This window comes from Excalfactoria chinensis, chromosome 18, assembly GCF_039878825.1.
Source record: "Excalfactoria chinensis isolate bCotChi1 chromosome 18, bCotChi1.hap2, whole genome shotgun sequence".
Classification (NCBI taxonomy): Eukaryota; Metazoa; Chordata; class Aves; order Galliformes; family Phasianidae; genus Excalfactoria; species Excalfactoria chinensis.
In genome coordinates, this window is record NC_092842.1 from 694,464 (window position 1) to 710,205 (window position 15,742).

Here is a 15,742-nt window from a genome sequence, read left to right on the forward strand (position 1 = left end):
CAAGTGGATGCACAGGAGGCTGCAGCACAACAGCCTCTTCTGAAGCTGGGAGCAGAAGGCTCCTTTCATCACATTGCTTGTTAGCAGCCTTCTGTGCACCACAGTGAGCAACAGCTTGGGATCTCACAGCAAATTACAGAGAAAATAGAAAAATACTATAAAATCAGCAGTCGAGCTGAGCTGCCCAGCACACACCTCGTTTTCCAGTCCCTCAAGAGAGGAATGAACACAGGAGTGAACACAGCCCAGGACTGGGAAGGGACCCAAACCAACAGGTGACAGCCTACAGCTGGCAGGTGATGCTGTGTCACTCCTGTCACCTGATGACGCTGTCACAAGACTGCGGTGCAATAGGAACTTGCACAGGGTCCGGCTCAAGTCTGGAATGGAGACTGTGCGTGGCAGGGTGGTACTGTGACCCCGGGGATGTGGCTCTGCTCCAGGGCTCAGCTATGCAGTTCTGTGCCAGCACTGCTCAGCCACCCCCTGGGAATGGTTTGTTCTTCAGCCATTTGTCACCACACGATAAAACACGGGACCTTGTGGTGCTCAGCTCCACAACACCTGACCTCAGCTAGCAGGCTGAGCAGCTGACCTTGCGCAAGGCAGCACCGCCGCTACCCAACGCGGCCAAAAAAGGCGTCAGCCACCTGCTGCTGTAACCACAGAGGGATCACAGCTCCAGATTCTGAAAACGTGCCATGACTGAAAGCACATGGTGGGAAGGGAGCCAAGTCCTCAGCTCTGCATCAGCAGTGGCCGGGCTGGGGGCAGGCAGGCAGCTCTCGAACCACAGCAGGCACCAGCAGCAACACCCCTGGACAGCCAACAAGGCCAGGGACAACAGAACTGGTGAGAAGCAGGAGTTAAGATGCAAGAGTTTGTTGAGTGATGCTGCTCTGACATCCCTGCCCGACCACAGCAATGTGACAAGCTGCACTACAGGACACTCGAGCACGCTGTGAGCCACGCTCCTGACCTCGCTGCAGAAAGCTCTCAAAGGAAAAGCCCCCCTTCCCACTGGTTGCACGGTGCAACTTCAGCCCTATCTCTAGTTTTCCTGCCACAAACCTCAGCTCCTTGTACCATGAGGAACACAAGCCCATGAGTGAACTGGGTCCAACAGTACAGCATGGGGAGCCTTCCTCCTCCTCTCCACTCACTGCTCCCATCCAGCTTTCTCACCAACCTGGCAGAAAGTCCTGCCTCTTCTACCCCCTGTTGGCTTCTTATGCACTTTTCCTGGGTTACAACAATAGCTCAACTCACAGACAGCTCCAGCAAACCACAGCACACAGGACCAGCAGAAGAGTGTGGACAGAAGATGCAGGAGCAACACCTCCATCATTTGCAACAGCGTGCTCTTGGCTGGGCTCCCTGCCCCTATTGCTGCCACCCACTCCTCCCCTCCACGGATGACCAGAGGTGCCATTAACAGCCAACAAATGAGGGCTAAGGGACTTCACACCTCCTTGAGTTCTGCAGTAATGCTGTCGGCAAACTTACACAGACTGTAACATGTTGCTCCGCCTTCAGCTTGCGCTTGGAAAATGTTCCTCACAGAAAACACATTTCCATCTCTCAGCTATTTTTAAAGGAAATCCTGGATGCTTCTGAATGCGAATGCAGCAGGCAGCCACAAAGCCAGCGAGTCAATGGGCTGGATCGGGCTCGACACCACGCCGCTACACCGCACGAGCAACGGCAGCCAGGGATGAAGCGAGGCTGGAGAGCACTCCAAAGCCACGATCCTGCTGCTGGGTGCCAAAAGACACAAGCAGGCAGCCAGCAGCATGGCAGGAGGCTCACACGGGCTCTTTGCCGGAGGTCAGCAATCGCTAACACGCCGGCACGGCACTGATGGCTGCGGCAGCGCAATGCTCGGCACAGCCGGCAACACCGAGAGCTCGCGTGTCGTTAGTCCTGTGCGGGCTGTTGTAGCAGCTGATGCAAACAAGTCAATTAGCCAAAGCTCACTCGAGAGAGTTTTAACTGAAAATCACATTATCTGGCCTTTATAGGCTCCCAACAATCCTTCCATGGAAGAACAGCTGAAGAAAAATGAAACAGATTAATCTGCAGAAACAGAAGGAACAAAATATCTTATTTTTAGAAATAACATTTCACTCCAAATCCAGTAAGAAGGAAGGATCAAAACTAGCAAGACCTGAACTGAAATGTCCCTGAAGGAACCGACTGCTGGGAAATCTATCAAGAACAGCACAGAGGAGAAGAGTCAGAACAGCTCACACGGACTCTGTATGCGGCACCTCAATCCCAGCCATGGTGACACCGACCCTACAGGCCGAAGGTTACACCATTCCCTGCCCTCTGCCAGGAACTGAGCTCAACAATGTCCCACAGCAAGGAGGCCCAGTGTGTGGCCTCCTGCATCCCAAAGAGATGCAGACACTCACACCTACGCCATGGTCCCAAAGGCACCATAGTTAAGAGATTTTCACTCAGCCACCTCCTTCTTAGCCCTCTCGTTTCCATTAGGGCTGATTGGAGGGATGTTCCTCAGCAGCATGTGTGTGGGCAGAGAGAAGAGATTTTATTCTTGCATTCTTTTTGAAAGTCAGTCAAATCAGTGACTTCCATTGACAAGGCCGAACCCCAAAACGTTCTATTTGTCACGCTTTAGTACCATTACACACCCATCCCATCCTTGGCTTCCCTGCAGCACTGAGCCATGCAGCTGGCCTTGGGCTCCTTCTGCCATCTGTCTATGAACAGGAATAAAACCTCATGACCTCGTCTCACCCTGCCAAACACAGCCTCAAAGTCCTCTGCTGCTCTTGCTGTCAGCAGAAGCATCCTAGTCTGCAGGATGAAATCCTTTGCCATCCATCCACAGCAGACCTAACACCAAGGATGCACTGCCAGGAGACTCAAGAAACAAGGAAAGGTGCTTTCACTCAGTCTAGACAACAAATATAATCTTATTTTCAAGCTTCCTCTCTCAATTATCTTCCGTGAGAAGGAGAAAAGACAGGTCACAGCATCTGAAACTTTCTCTAGGATTTCTTTCCACTTCCATGCAATGAATTAGGGGAGCAGATAATAAAGAAACAAAGTTCTGCACTGCTGCACATGGAAGCCAAGCCACACAACCAGCCCTGCTGCTTCCTCCTCCCCACTGCTCAACTGCTGATCCTCCACACCCGAGCCACATCTTGCTCCAGGCACAGCCTCTGCTCTAGGCACAGCCTCTGCTTTAGGCACAGCCCATTGCCTCCTGCTGGCTCCTTCTGAGCCCAAGGGAAAGCAGCCAGCAGAGCCCTGGGGCAGCACGCTGGCTGGTTCACCCCACCACCAATGCGGGGCAGGCGAAGAACTCAAGGCCAGGTCTCCCAAAACATCAAGTTTTCATTACGTGCGCTGCATGTATTCCCAGTTCTCCTACAAGGCAGCCCTGGTCTAACAAGGTATGGAAGAGACAGGGATTGGAGGTCCAGCGCTTCCATAAGATCTGCAGGCTAGCCCCAAGGTCTTCTTATCCTCCATCCAAGCAAGTTACCGATATTGAGTTTGCACCTCATAAACACACTCTGAGAAGCTGGAACAAGCACAGGTCCTCTGCAGCAGCCACACTCATAGGCAATATGTTCACTTTCCACTCCAAAGCAAGCTGTGATTTGAAAACAGCAGCGGTGCCAGCTCCAGCACAGCCTCAGCACGGCACCCACAGCTCAGCAAACCATCCTTCCAACACTGCAGTCCGTGTCTCTCTCCTTCATCTCTTCCTTGCCTGATGGCTTCAGGACTCCAGACCCTCCTCTCCCCCTCCAGCACAGCACACAACCTCCTGTGCTGCCAATGACATCTGCTGATTTACAAAAGCTTTTCCTCACGATCTATGTCACTTTTGCACAACTATCTCATATATTGTTGTTTGTTTGGGATTTTTACTTCAGCTTTTCTCCCCTTGAATTACATTACCATTTTCCTCTGATCATAATTTGGTTGAATGAAACAAAGTTGAAAGATATCAGATTTGAGGCAAGAAAGGAAACAGAGCAAGATGACAGATGCAGCATGCCCTTGTCTCGCCTTATTTCCCATTCTGTCCAAACGACACCCTGGTCTCATTAGCACTTAATGCAGGTGAAAATAAAGGGATTTAAGATTAAAACAGTGTGGGCACAAGAAAAACAACCACTTCAGACCTGCTGGAACTTGCCACGTATCAGCACTAAGCCCTTTCTCTGCATGGAGAACTCTTACACTCACTAGACAATAACTTCTTGTCTGGGCTAATAACACTGGATGTGAAACCTCTCAAATCCTGTTTGAAAACTTAAGCATTTGGCACTTAGAACATTTCCATACTACATTAAATACTGTAACAGCTAAAAGAGCACCATCCCACTAAAGAAACTGCCACCACAAAATGGGTCAACTATTTATCTATTGGTTACAGTAGCATCATCTACTGGTTACAGTAGCATCATCTACTGGTTACAGTAGCATCATCTACTGGTTACAGTAGCAGTCTTGAGCTTAGAGGAAGGTCTTTGCCGTCCCACCACCTGCAAAGCAAGGAGGGGTTGTGCAAGGGGATGGTGACCAGCTTCTGCAGGCCAGGAGCACCAGCACAGCTTGTGCAGCAGCAGCAGCAGCGCCATGCACAGCTGGATGCCTCATCCAAGCAGATGGAGATGGCAGCCCCCAGCCAAACCAGGCTGCGAGGCTCCGTGTCAGTGCTGTAATGTTCCAGGGGACGAGCTGTAATGCAGCAACAATGGGTCTGGTTGCGATCCCAAGGAGACAAATTGCACCCTGCAGTCAAGATGTGCCAGCAGCCACCCGGCACGCGCTGACACGGAAACTCAGCCCATTGCTGAGGCATCACCCGTGCAACCACAGCACCCCAGGAACACAGCCCAAGAGCCGTGCACTGCAGCCACTTGATGTATTGCTCATTTCCTCCTAAATCTGTTGCAACTCAAGCCAACCCCATCTTCCTAAGCGAAATGCTAAGCAGCAGCGCTGCATCGGGATAGATGATGGCTTTTAATTACGTACAGTGAGGAGCGCGTGGCACTTTGGCTCTGCTACAAGGGCTGCTCTCTGAGAAAAGCAACTTTGATCAAAGCTCCAGGACTCCTCCACAGACCGTGAAAAGCCAACGCAGTGACCTTATGGAGGTACTGCTTAATTCGTCTCCAGATTCTTACCTGCAAGGCTCTATGCAGAATGCATTTCATTTGCAGCATTACCTTTGTTATTTATATGTCACTTCAGCTCACACAGGCAGAGTTTGGGAGGTGGAGCACACAGCAAACACACGTACACAAAATGGCCCTTTTTTTCTCCAGATGCTCACTTCCAAACGACCTTTGTGCTCCAGTAAAAAATATTATATGTATATATGTATATATACACACACAAAACATACACATATGCACACATACACAGATCTACATCTGACAGCTGGAAAGTCTTACAAACAGCTTCAGCCTTTCAGACCAGCCCATGCACAAGGTCACCCACACCTAGGACAGGCAGCAAGCAGGCCCTGTTGCTGTGCAATGACAGCCGGAGCTCCTTGGTCACCAGCACACACCTCCCTAGCTCAGAAACAGCCCCCAGGATGCACGTGCCCAGGTGCTGTGCTTCTCTCCACTGATGATGGAGCTCCCAGCACACATCACTGGCCAGATCCTGCACTGTCAGCCCATCAGCTCCCAGAGGCACTAAGCTGCTCATTTACGGGTCTCCTGCCCCCAGCTGCTATCCCCATCTTTAGTGGACAAGTTCCCTCTGCTAGTTTCTGTCTGCTCCGAATACATCAACAGAACCCTTTGAAGTCAAAATATTCTCAGCAATTAGATCTTCTCTATTTCTTTTTGCCTTCCTAATTATCCTTTTAACTGCCTTCTGCTTATTTTAATAGATCTTCCAATCCTCCTCCTTTGCAGACTGTTTATACTCTTTAAAAGCCTACTGCTTACTGCTTCTAATACTGTTTACATCTCCGTTTAGCCACCTCAGCTCACTCGTTGCTTTTTGCCCGATTTCAGTGTTAGCTGGGGGAAATTTCCTCTCTGATCTCTACAACAGTTTGCAAATACCTTCCTTTTCCTCCTCCAATACATCTCCCTCTCATCTGCACGAGGGAGCAAAGCCTCCTCCAGACCACGAGGAAAAATCCATACTTGACAGAGCGCTGCCTGGGCACTTCCCTCTGTGCTACGCCCATCATTCCCGCATCAGGGATATGAAGCAGATTATTAATGACTATGTCCATGTTCTCCCTAACTCACTCATTATCATTTCCTGCCTGAAAACGTAAACAAACAGAATCACAGCCTTTTGTGCAGTGTTACAGCAGGTTACCTATCAGTTTCGTTAGTTGTATGTCTATAACTGCCAGTGACAGGACAAGGGGGAACGGCTTTAAACTAACAGAGGGGAGATTTAGGCTAGATGTGAGGGGGAAATCCTTTCTGCAGAGGGCAATGAGGCCCCAGAACTGCTGGGGGCACTCGAGGCCAACCTGGATGGGCCCTGGGCAAACTGAGCTGGTGGGGACAACCCTGCCCACGGGTTGACTGGGTTGGTTGGTACTGGGTGACCTTCAAGGTCCCCTCCAACCAAAGCCACTATAGTCTATGGCTCTATGCTGCGTGAGGATGAACATCCATCTTTGGTTCAGCAGATTCAGGAGCACGGCATGGTTTGGAGCACAGCAGCTCTTCCAAGCACCACGGTGGATGCGAGCAGGGAGCAGTAATTGAGTTTCTCTTGCTAATGACAGAGGTTCAGACAGGCTCTGGCTCAGGAAGTCCCCACACCATTATCCGACAGGAGCAAGTATATTAAAGGCTCACTCAATATTTTCTCTGTTCGTTATAATCCTTCCCCAGCCATCTGCTGCTGGACACTGGGAAACAGGATACCAAAAGAGAGGGACAGAGAGCGAGACCTTTTGTTTAAACCACAGAATAGCCATTCTTTATCACATAACAGCAATTCTCCCTTCTAACCGCTCAGCTCTGCCAGAAAACACTGAAGCACGTATTCCATGGATGCAGAGAATAAGTGAAGGCATCGAGATCTGCAGAGTCCACACTTTCCCTTGGTAGTCTGCTCAAATGGCCAACCTCCCCCCCCGCTGCTCCGAATTTCCACCTCCTGCTCTTAAAAATACTTTTGTTTCTTCATTTTCTCATCTGAACGTTTGGATTCAGCTTCCAGGTATCAACCCTTGCTTTGTGGGCTGGTAAAATGAAGGGCTATTTGGTACCTGCCTCCCCCCCGCCCAAGAGAGAACCAGCTCTATGGAGGCAGAATCAACAAGTGAGATTTGTCTTCACTCTTACTGTCAGGGAGTTTCCCCAAATACGGAACGCATCCCAAAATGCTTCAGAACAAACACCAAGGGCTATTTCCCAGCTGGCCGAGTTGCTTCACTCCAACCACAGTCTGTGTCTTCTCCAACTTTTCAACATCTCTTAAAACTTGAAAATAGGGGGATTGTATTAATGCATAAGCAATAAGAAAAGAGAGAATCGTGGTTTTCACCAAGCTCTGCACGCCCACAGTTTGCACTGTCCCATTCCCAGGGGTTCAGTGTTGCTGTTTCTGTTGCAGCCATGTCTCTTTCCTACCCCAAAGCTGCTCTGGTTTCTCCGGTCTGTCCCGTCTCCCCATCCATAAAGGATCCTACAGGATCCCACAGAATGGTTAGGATGGAAGGGACCTTTAAGGGCACCTAGTTCAAACCCCCTGCAATAGACAGGGACACCTCCCTCTAGACCAGGTTATTCACAGCCCTATCCAGCCTGGCCTTGAATGCCTCCATGAAGGGGGCACTCACAGCCTCACTGGGCAATCACCTCCAAAGGCACAAATCCTAAGATTCTCCAAACTCAACACAGCTCACCTGATGGAATCCCACGAGTCTGCAGGCCCCCTGGGCCAGCTGGTGACCAACACGTCCCCACTGGATATCCAGGGTACCCCCGAGTCTCCAGCTCTCATTCTACACAAGTGTGATGCTACAAGGGGCTGCTGGAACCAAATGCTGTGTGACATCACAGTGTTTCCCCATGCGCTCAGCACAGCCTCCATCACTGCTGTTACAAACAAGCTCAGTTTGTTCCACATTCCCATCACCTCTTTCCCAGCACTCTGTGCACCCCACGCTCTGCTGTCCCCAGCCTGACATCACGCTAAGAATAGTGCAGAAACAGCAACCGCCAGCCTTTCTGGAATGGTCTCAAGATATCCAAAAGGTGACACAAAAACTAATGACATAAAAAAGGAAGCACAACAGCCACCCCCCAGGAGCGCCCACGTCCAACATCCATCCACACCGGCTGGAAATGCTCCTCCAGCTCCCAGCTCAGCACCCCCAGCTCAGCAGCAGACCCTGCTGCACACGCACTACGAATACATCCCGCCTCTTCTTTACAAATAGGGAACAGCAATATTTATTAAACCTGTCTAGTTTTGCTGCTTTATTATGCGTTTTAGCTCTCCTCAGTCGTGATAAGTCTACACAAACCATTATTAGAATTCCTTTTGTTCCTGATATATTTTCTTTCTGTTCTTTGCAGTGACAGTCGCGGATTTTTTTTCCCCTTGTGTTTTTTAACTTCCTTTATCAATTTTCTGCACCTGATAACTTCTAACTCAAGGATAACTGTCATCCCTTTTATTCTTCTTTGTTCCTCCTTATTTGAATTCTCACTGGGCATGGGGGGGTAGCAGGATACGGTGGTGTGGGATTCGGTTTCGGAGCAATTTCAAAACCAGAACTGACAACAGATCCTGGAAATGAAACAAACCGTTTGGGGAGAAGCAAAACCCAGGACTGACGGGGAACCCCCTCCTGAAATCCTGAGGCCTCTCCAGAGGGTGCAGGTGGGGGATGAGGGTCCCAAGGCTCACGCCAAAGGAGATGGAGCCCCTGCAAGAGAGATGGACTCCAACAAAGCCAAAATGAAAACGGATGCCAGCATAGAAAGGACTATCCATAGCCTGAGAAAATCAACAGGCACAGGAGTAGAAAATGGAGTTACTATTAATAAGGCATGTGTCGCGTACCTGCAGTTACAGCAGACACAGGTGTAAGACAGGTCCTGCCCCACAGAGCTCGCTGCCAAAGCTGCTGGCTCACAAGACAACCTGGAAGACAGCGCTGCAAATCCTCTCCTAACTTACAAAGTTGGCTGCCACTCCACCAATGCAAACCAAAGCCTCACCACCACACGTGAGAAGGCTTCACCCTATGGCAGAGGGCATAAAAACACACAGGGGGAGTGAGAGAATCCACCCACCTAGCAGCAGCCTGAGACAGCACAGGGAGCAGAAAGCTGCTGCAAAGACAAGTCTGCTGATGTGCTCGGAGCAAACGAGGCCTCAAAACGCAGCCAGCACAAGGCAGCGGGGCAGACAGATAAAGGAAAATGCTGGAGGATGAATTCACAGAGGTGTCCAAGAGGCAAAAAACGGTGATGATCCAACATCTCACCTTCTCCGGGCAAAATTCTTAACAGTCCTCGCGCAGCAATTCGTACCAGAACCAACACAACAACAACAAAAGAAGTTTCTGCAATTTGCTTTAAAAAAACAAAACCGACCGATGGCTTTTTTGGGTTTGTGGGATCATTAAAATAGCTGAGCTGGGAACGTCATTCCCTTGGTGGGTTCTGCGAGGAAGGAGTGCCTTTGGGTAACAGTGGGGATGTTTGTAGGGGAAGAAAGGCTTTTTGTTAATAAATTCATTCAACTATTGAGATGCAAAACACACCAAATGGTTATTTATATAACAAACCATTATAACGCCATCAAACCTAAATTAATAAAAGAGAGGAAAAAAAAAAACAACACTTTGGCAGAAAAGAAACTGAAATGTATTATTGCTGACGCCAGAACAGCTCCGTACGAAAGCATGAATTAAGGGAATCCATTCCTCCAATTCATTGCACAAGGGCCCTCTTGCCATAGAGGGAGTTAAGGTGGAAGGACTGCGTGTTTTGGAAACAGCGCCGGCCTAACACTTGAAAATGACATAAATCCAGAGGAGACAGATAATGTTTTTTTTCTATTTTTGGGTGGGAGGAAGGAAGACGCTTGAAAAATGTAAATATTCCAGCGCCATTTTTTCCTCCCGAATGGTATTTTCCCCATAATAATATTCTCTGAACAGAATTAAATCCTCTGTCCTGCGGAGTCAAAGGGAAAGGCAGGAGCGGAGGACTGAGGAACCATTTTAATGACTGCAGTCAAAATACTTGTGGGGAAACTGAACCACGAGCACAAACCCCGGCAGGAGCAGCCCTGTGAGGATTCCTGAGCTGAACCAAATTTGAAGCATTGAAAGAAAAAGGGAACAAAAAATAAAAATAAAAAGCACATCCTATGAGGAAAAGTCAGGACAGAAATGGAAAATTCCTTCCTGGCTCCATGGCCGCTAATTGCACATCTTCTGCTCGGAGACGAGGATCAGAGATTTCTACATATATATTTAATTAGGTTAATTTGTAAAACGTAGCCATCTGTCTGCTTAAGGTAGACAGCAACTTTTCATTTTCTACATTTTAAATATCACCTGACGAACTGCAACACAAGCACTGGTTATGCTGGAATAGGAAGGCCAGAGAGTTCTTTGTAAGAGAGGAAAACACAAACACACACGGGCTGGACATTCACAGTGTGTGACTGCTACCTACACAGCATCACCACAAATCAAAAGCAATGGGCCATTCTCAGTCAACTTGCTTTTTGGCAAATGAACCAATTAAGATGATTAAGAAAGAATTTAAATAGATGCAAGGTTCCAGGAAGTGGGACTCTTGTGTCTGTCAGTTTGGGGATGTTTTTTCTCATCTACAAATGGCAAGAAGTCCATTGAGCGGAGGATGCTCCAATGGGCTCAGTCCTACATCCCTCCAACACCCACACCCCTCAGGAATTTGAGAAGGTATTTCGTCTCTGGCAAATAATTACCCTCTATCCTTACAACTCTTCCTTCTTACCCTCGAACGCTGAGTTACAGGAATGCTGGTGAAAGCTGAACATTTGCATCTCACAGACTGAAGACCTCGAGACCTTTACACCCCAATGCCTGCAACATTTGGGCTGCCCCGCTCTGATGCTCCCCGCAGCCCTCCCGCACTGCAGCACTGCCGGCTCTGGCCGCAGAGTTTTGAGCACTGAGGTTTAATACTTCCATAAATAGGCCTAGAGCAATGAAACGCTCACACTAAAGTCGTTCTCCCCACGCTGTAAGCAGAACCTAAATGACGGGCCTTCAATGCAAGCACAGCCAAGTTCTGCTGCAAACTTTGCTTCTGCTGTTATTTGCAGGCAGGGAAGGACACCTACACCCACATGGAGTGAAACATTAACTCCTGAAAAATTACTCGCAGCCTGAGCATACCTGGCAAAACAAAACTGCAGCATTATGAACGGAGACCCGAGGACGCGGGGTGCCACGCAGACCATTTACAGCCCGAGGCCTGGCCAGTACAGTGCCAATGGCCCAGGCCATGCCCAGCCTCCCCAGAGCCCTCCCTCCATCCTCCATCAATAGACCCAGCCTCCCAGACATGTCTGTATGCATAACCATACACACAGGTATTGATTCCTCCTACACACAATGGCTCCTCAACGGCGTCGGCAGCCCCCACCTCTGCTCTGCGTGCTGATATTGGCTTCTCCCCTTTGTCAGCCAGCGTCAGGATACACATCATCTCCAGTCACTGCTTTTCCACTTCCAGTGTCATTTTTCAAGTGATGCCAGCCAAATGCAGATGTGAAACAAACAGCAGTACTGTAAATGACAAGCAAGGAACCTTGCTTATGTCATTAAATCTTTACAGGTACGGTGCACCAGCTAAGCCTTTCTAACATGCATATTAAGGAGTGCCCTGGCAATACAGGTTAGAGAAACAACCATTGAGAAGGAGTCCTCAGAAGAGCTGCCCCGGCAGAACACCAGGTGTGGTGACACCGGTCCCACCACGACACACTGCATTTCGCCCCAGGCCCTTTGCATGTCAGCCCCAGAGCAACCCTGCAGTGCTGCCTCAAAGCAGCCACGTTGCCTTCAGCACTGCCCTGACCCCATCCAGGAGTCACCCAGACCCACCTACAGCCACAGAGACCGATGGGTTCAGCTGCTCTGACTTCCACTGCTTGCTTCCCTGTGTCTCTTTCCCCCTCCTGGTGCTAAAGCTTAAAAATTCAGCTCTCATGCAGCTGCTGACGATGCAGAGCCACTATGACAAGTTGCACCAGTGCTGCATGCCACTGCTGAAGGATACGATGCAAATGGTTATTTTTCATATACTATCCACCGTAAACAGCATCATTCATTTCTATTCCCTTGCTCCAGACAAATCAATGATTGTTAATGCTAAGTCAACATGTCCAGATGTAGTTTGCATACCAGTTAACCACTAAATTGGCATCACATAGTACAGAATAATCAAGAGACATTCAAGGAACCAAACAAAAGCGGAAAGGAGGCAGATGACTGCTGATTAATCCAGAAAAGACCATTAAAAATTAGAAACTCCTTCCCCAGAAAACACAGCAGGCCCAAACTGAACGCACAACATCAAAAACCTCACCACTGCATTAGAACAGCTCGGAAATCTAGAGACCACCACAAGTCAACATCGCCCAGCGCCATTTATTTCTGCTCCTTACCAAAAATGGACCACAGCCCCTGGCCACGCTCGCAGGCCCAGCAAAGGTGCTTTCTGCCACCAGTTGTGCCCCTGTCTACAAGCAGGGCCTATTTCTGCACACAAGATGCCAAAGACACTTTGCTGGGCACCACCGTGTGATCAACCCCATCCACTTTAGGGCTTTCCACTCCTGAAGCAGCACAACCAGCACACTACAATTGTCTGTGTGGGCCAAGCAGGAACTGGAGCAGCTCACAGAGCAGAGCACAAACTGCAGAGCCATCACACCCAGCAGGCCTCACACACACAGCAGGGCCATAGAAGTTCCCTGGCTGGGTTACCCTTCTGCCCCGCACCGCATTGCTTCCAAAAACTAAACGACCTTCAGGGCACAGACCCCAGATGCTGCCCAGCGCAGGTCGCCAAAATGAAATAAAAATAATAATAATTAAATCTAATTTACAGAACCCTGATTTCAGTGCTGTAACACTGCAAACCGACTGCACGTCACCAGCCCACGTGACTGCAATGAGACCGGCGCTACTTACAGCATTACGGCAGCAAAATGCATTTAAATCATCCTGGAGTTCTGCGAGTGGGATCGTAACGTTTTATACAGTGCTTGTGTAAATACTATCCGCTGTTTAATAACGTTGTGTCTATTTTCATCCCTCGCTGAGGACCGGGTACTTGAAATGCTTCTTTTGAAACACACCGATCCTGCGCTGAGCTGTGCTGGTATCTCTGAGCTGGGGTGGCTCCTTCACTTCACATCACTTAGAATGATAAATATCGGTCAGCGTTCCACAGAGAAAAAATAATAGTAAAAAAAAATCCTTTGGAAGCAAACTGCAATGAGAAATTGTGGAAAAACCAGCAGCAACAGGAGGAGGGCCTTCCTGGAAGGACATCAGCATGCAGCAAGTTTAGACTGAGAAACCCGCTGCAACTTCAATTCTGGCTTTCTCTTGCCAGTGGAACACATGGCGGGAGCTGCTGTTCCAATGAAACCGACTGAAGCTGAAGTAAAGGAGTTGAAGTGCATCCCTGTGCAGCCCAGCCCTGTGACACCGTATCCCAAAGCCCAGAGAAGAGCCTGCAAGCTGCCCGCTCACCCTCAGCACAGCGCGCAGAAACCAGCCCCAGCACTGCTATTTTCAGAGACCTTGGGAAACTTCAGAGATAAAACTCTAAAAGGTGCCATTTGTGACCCCAAACTGGAATATATCCATTATCTCTTATTCATTTCAACACCCAACTCCTGCTCCCCCCCAAGAGCGCAACCCCGACCCTCCAGGTGAGGGTGCTGGGGGGCGGCGGGGGAGAAATGGCATCAGCAGAAGGTTCTGCTTGGAGAAAATGAGTGAAACCTGAAATAAACAAAGTTAACATTTACCAAAATAAATAAGTACATAAAGAAAAACTGAAGCCAAGTGGTTTCTTTTGGTACAACCACAGAATAGGTGAAATCTGGGGGGGCGAGGGAGGGATACTTGGTGTCCAACACCAAGCTACGGATCCCGGCCTGGAAGCAGCAATGAAACCCAGCGGGTAATTTCTGCCCCCTCCCTGCCTGCACACCATGGTCCTTAATCCGGCATGTGCTAAAAAAGGGTTTGGGAAGAGGGCCGGGAGGGGGAGGGGGAAATAAATGCAACAATAAGAAATATGGAGTTGACATTCGGGAGCGCTCGCTGCTCCCCCAGGAGGAATCCCAGTCCTTTCCATCACCCCCCCTGTGAGAAACACAAACTAAAGAGGAGCAGAGGGGAGGAAGCAGCGCCGGCTCCTCCAATTTTTCAGCTTAATTTGAAGGAAAGATGGAATTAAGGCGGAATCCAATTAAAAAATTAAAACGGGAACTTTTCTGAGCTCTGAGATTCAAGATTGGAAAATTCATCCCAGGCTGAAATTTCATTTCCCTGAAGCAGGACTGAGGGAGTGCACAGAGCCACAGAAACAGCAGAAATAGGGGAAAAGGGGGAAAAAAGAAAAAAAGAGAAAAAAAAAAAGCAAAAAAAAAAAAAAAAAAGCTTTTTTTCAGGAAAAAAAGAAGAAAAAAAAAAAAAAAGCAAAAAAAAAAAAAGCAAAAGGCAAACTGCAGCAGCTGTGGAGCCCAGAGCAGCGCCAGCCATCTTGCTATTTTGTCCCCATTTTAGAGAGGAGACCGTGTCAAGGTTGGTAAAACTCAACGTTGACCTCATCGTCCCCTTCCTCTCCCTCCCCCACTTTTGGGTGGAAAGGCCATGGGTTCCCCCTCTCCCATATTGCTTTTGATTGAAACAATGCACGACGCGGAGCTCTTTTGTTATTTATTTGTGAAAGATCAATACCAAGACCCCACGATTCAAGGGCAACCCTACAAAAACAAGCGCTCCCCTCGCAGCCCCAACTCCTCCAACGGCACAGCACCCCCACGGCCAGCAAAAGGGAAACGAGGGAGAAAACGACTTCCACCCCAAACTCCAGCAGGGCTCCGCAGAAAAAAGCAATGTGAAATTGGGAGAAACGTCCTCCCAGCGCCGGCCGCAAGCACTTCGGATTTGCAATTTGGGGGGGATGGGGGGAGGGAAGGAAAAACTGAACCTGCAATGAGATGTTGGGTTTGGTTTTGTTTTGCCCTCGGATCGTTCATTATTCACGTACACAATGTCATGGCGGAGCTCCCACACCGGATCTGGAGTTGTTGCAGTGTTGAGAAAAGGGGGGGGGGGAAATAAAAAAGGAAAAAAAAAATTAGAAAGGAAAAAAAAAAAAAGGAAAAAAAAAGGAAAAAAAAAGAAAAGAAAAAAGGAAGAAAAAGAAAAAGAAAAAAAGGAAAAAAAAGAAAAAGGAAAAAAAGGAAAAAAAAAAAGAAAAATGAAAAAAATGGGAAAAAAAGGAAAAAAAAGAAAAAGGAAAAAAAAGGAAAAAAAAGGAAAAAAAGATATAAAAAAAAAAGGAGAAAAGAAAAAAGGAGAAAAAGGGGGGAAAAAAGGGAAAAAAACGAAAAAAAGGAGAAAAGGGGGAAAAAGGGAAAAAAAGGAAAAAAAGAAAAAAAAAAGGAAAAAAAGGGAAAAGGGAAAAAAAAAAAAGGAAAAAAAAGGACAAAA

The 15,742-nt window shown here is 48.5% G+C and overlaps 1 protein-coding gene across 11 annotated transcripts in view; it reads right to left on the bottom strand.

The window, feature by feature from the left end:
• ZNF618 (zinc finger protein 618) overlaps window positions 1–15,742 on the bottom strand; it is a 91,346-nt gene that overhangs the window by 73,724 nt on the left and 1,880 nt on the right. The window lies entirely within an intron of this gene.